This window comes from Podarcis melisellensis (assembly GCF_964234715.1).
Source record: "Podarcis melisellensis genome assembly, chromosome: 6".
In the NCBI taxonomy this organism is placed as follows: Eukaryota; Metazoa; Chordata; class Lepidosauria; order Squamata; family Lacertidae; genus Podarcis; species Podarcis melisellensis.
Genome location: NC_138538.1, coordinates 11,877,237 through 11,881,390, shown reverse-complemented (window position 1 = coordinate 11,881,390; position 4,154 = coordinate 11,877,237).

Genomic DNA, 4,154 nt, shown 5'->3' with positions numbered 1-4,154 from the left:
TTGATTCTGGTGAAAATATTTGCCAAGAAATGTAATTACCATAGAAAATTATTCTAAAAACATTTGGGGGGGACAACCCAAATGGATGGGTTGTGAGGGCGATCTGGATGTGAGGGCCATCTGGCTGCGACATCTGTCACCCCATTGATCGCCAGGGTTGATTCGGCTGATCTGGCTGGCTAGGCGGGTGTCCCCTTCCTCCCTCACCGCTCCATGTGCGTCCCTCCCGAAGCTGCGCGCTCGGTGGAAGAGGACGACCATCCCAGATAGAAGGAGTGTACCGTTCTTCGGTCAAGGGTATACAATAGCTGCGCTCCCCTGCTGGAACCTCCAAACAAGCTCAAGTAGTACAAGTGAAAAGGATCTAAGAGTCTTAGTAGATCATAAGCTTAACATGACTCTACAGTGTGATGCAGCAGTAGCAGCAGCAAAAAAAAGCTAATGCTATTCTAGGCTGCATCAACAGAAGTTTAGTGTCCTGATCAAGGAAAGTAATAGTACCACTCTATTCTGCCTTAGTCAGACCCCACTTGAAGTACTGTGCCCAGTTCAAGGTACAATATTTTTTCCCCCATCCTGCAAAATGCAGACCACCTAGAGGCAATCTTTATTATTATTTATATATATATAATATTTCATTGAGGCTTTTCATAATACAATGCAATAAAAAACCAAATTAATCTAATGAAAATGAAAACAGAAAAAGGAAGAGGAAGAAAAATGCAGTCTTCTCTCACAGGTAAATATTAACTCTTGTCTAACACAGAAAATGATGGACCCTCCCAACTCACACCTGGGAGCTTCCCTTTCTTCTGTTCCCTCTTACACAGGGTTCTTCACCATCCATTCATCCATCATCTTCATCTGGCTTGGGCACCTAAATCTAGGAAGGATATTGACAAGTTGGAACGTGTGCCATGGAGGGCAACCAAGATGATAAAAGGTCTGGAAGCCAAGCCTTATGAGGAACGGCTGAGGGAGTTGGGTATGTTAAGCCTGGAGAAGAGGAGACTGAGAAGAGATATGATAGCCAGCTTCAAATATCTCAGAGGCTGTCACATGGAAGATGGAGCAAGCTTGTTTTCTCTTGCTCTGGTGGGTAGGACATGAACCAATGGCTTCAAGTTAAAAGAAAAGAGATTCTGACTAAATATCTGGAAGAACCTCCTGACAATAAGAGCTGTTTGACCATGGAACAGTTGCTCCCAACTCTACAATTCTATGATTCTATGCTTCCCCCCTGCCTGGATCTAACTCCCAGTCAACAACAGAGCAGATGGTTGGGCTCATGGTCTGTGGTGTAGCTCAGACAGAACCTGGCTGGATGTGACAGGTCATACTGGCTTTTCAGAATTCCGTACTGTTTACCCATGGGTTTACTGGCCTGTCTAGTATAACAAAGGCAGACTGGCAACCCTACAGATTCCTCAAGTGTGGATGCAGCCAGTGAATGACCATGTTTCTTTTCCTTTCTTCATAGTGCCTTGATCTTTTCTGATCTTTGGAAACGTCAGGCCCTCTCTCTGCATACTGCAACAACTTAGTCCAGCTATGCTGCTGCTGCATATGGCGCAGTGTCAACAACTCAGTTATTATCACTATCATAGTTTTAATCAGGAAGTGATGATTTTGCCTTATACAAAGTCAAATTATTTGTCCACCTGCCCCAGTTATTGTCCATTTTTCACCGGCAGTGGTTTCCCAGGAACTCAGGAAGTGGCTTTTCCTTGTCAGGTCAAGAAAAACAAAGAACTTATTTATGTATGCTACAACAGCGGCAAGAGTCTTGATAGCACAAGGATGGAAGAACGAGGAAATCCCAACGAAAGAACAGTGGCAAGAAAAATTGACGAGCCACGCAGAGCTGGCTAAATTGACATAGAAATTGCGGGACAAGGACAACTGTGACTTTACGGGAGAACGGGAGCTTTCTACAATTTATCTAAAAAGACAACAAAATGAATTGGACTCCTTGGCAGGTTTTGAATAAACATACACAAATTTATTTGTTGATAACATGGTAGATAGATAATGTAAAGATATGTATAATTTTATAACATGCAGAGAATAATATGTGCTGGGAAATCAGAGAGAGGAGCTGAGGGAAGTCGCTGGGGGGGGGAGAGGGAGGGTTTGAAGGGGGGAAGAGGAAAAATGAATATGATATGTTTCGATAATTTGTTATGTTGAAATTGTTAATAAAAACATTTTTTAAAAAAAGGAAGTGGCTTTTCCCAGCATCTGGTAAGCAGTTCTGAAAGCTGGAGATATCAGGGACTGAACCAAGGATCTTCTGCCTGAAAATCGTGTGCTGCACCATCAAGCTATTATTTGGGGGATCATGAATCAAAAATATATGTACATTGATCCCCCCAAATAGTTCCTAGTTTTCCCAGACTAAGGACCCATGTTATATACTTAAATGGCTCAGGACAGCAATATTTCAAAGACCGCCTCTCCCCATATGAACTGACACAAACCCTGCAATCATCATCTGAGGCTCTTCTTCATGTGTCTCCTCCACAAGAGGGGAGTGTGCTCTTTTGCTCGGGTCATGCATGTAGGTTTCCCACAGGTATTTGGGTGGCCACTGTGAGAACAGGATGCTGTACTAGATGGGCCATTGGTCTGATCCAGCTCTTCTTATGTTCCTCCCTATCCCGGTATTTTCAGCATAATATCGGAAACCTGGATTTGACACAGAGAAAGCAAAATGGAATGAAGCAGAACAACTCTCTAAAGACTTGTCTACAATATGGCTTTCCAGATCACAAATATCTTTCTGCTCCGTGATCAGAATACTGGAACAATACTCCACAAGTGTGGTGTGTGTGTGTGTGTGTGTGTGTGTGTGTGTGTGTGAGAGAGAGAGAGAGAGAGAGAGAGAGAGAGAGAGAGAGAGCTGTTCTACCAACTTCAGCAAAATGAAGCCTGATTGCTAGTCTATTTGCCCTTCTCCAGATATTTAGAGAGTGACCATCTGGGAAGTTAGTAATAATTAGACATTGTTTAGCCAAAGTGTGCCAGAATTCGAGTGTCTATACAGATTTGCAAATTGAGCTGAGACTTACCATGCATAATAAGGCGACTCTTGCTGTTGTAGCACAGTGTGTCTGCAGCTAAATGCAGGAATGTCATTCTCATCAGGAAACTGAATTTAGAACTTTATAGTGCAGGGGGTGGAGAAAGTGTGATCATCCAATTGTTGCTGGAATGCAACTCCAATAATCTCTGACCATTAGCCATTATGGGAATTGGGGTACTTTTAAGGTTCTGGGGCAATTTCTGAGGCTCAGCATTCAGAACTTTGGATCCACAAGGGTTGCACCACTTGGCTCCTTCTCCTCCACCCTCCGATGCTAATGGCACACCCCTTGCTGATGCCTCCAGTGCCACCCCCTGATGTTGGCATTCCCCCTCCCTGTACCAGCTTCCTTTTCTCATCCTCCTTGTCCTCGCCAGGGCAGGTGAGAGAGAGTCAGTGGAGGGAGGCGGGCAAGGGAGGAGACTTCAGTGGCAGAGAAGGAGGGGGCACTTTTGTTTTGCCTCACCAACAAAATGTGCTGGGTCGTCCTTGGGAATGTATTTTGAAGTGAAGCTGTCTCACCTACTTGGAGTCAGGGGGCTCAGAGTGGCCTCTCTCAACAACTGAAGAGGAGTAGCCAGGGCCGGATTTAGGTTTGATGAGGCCCTAAGCTACTGAAGGTAATGGGGCCCTTTATATGTCCAGCTGTCCTTTGTCAAAAACAAATTGTTGCTGTTTCTTTGTTTTGAATATATACTATATGGTAATTATGGACCTAATAGGTATCTATTAAAAAGCAGAAGCAGAGACATCACCTTGCCGACAAAAGTCTGTATAGTTAAAGGTATGGTTTTCCCAGTAGTGATGTATGGAAGTGAAAGCTGGACCATAAAGAAGGCTGATCGCTGAAGAATCGATGCTTTTGAATTATGGTGCTGGAGGAGACTCTTGAGAGTCCCATGGACTGCAAGAAGATCAAACCTATCCATTCTGAAGGAAATCAGCCCTGAGTGCTTACTGGAAGGACAGATCCTGAAGCTGAGGCTCCAATACTTTGGCCACCTCATGAGAAGAGAAGACTCCCTGGAAAAGACCCTGATGTTGGGAAAGATGGAGGGCACAAGGAGAA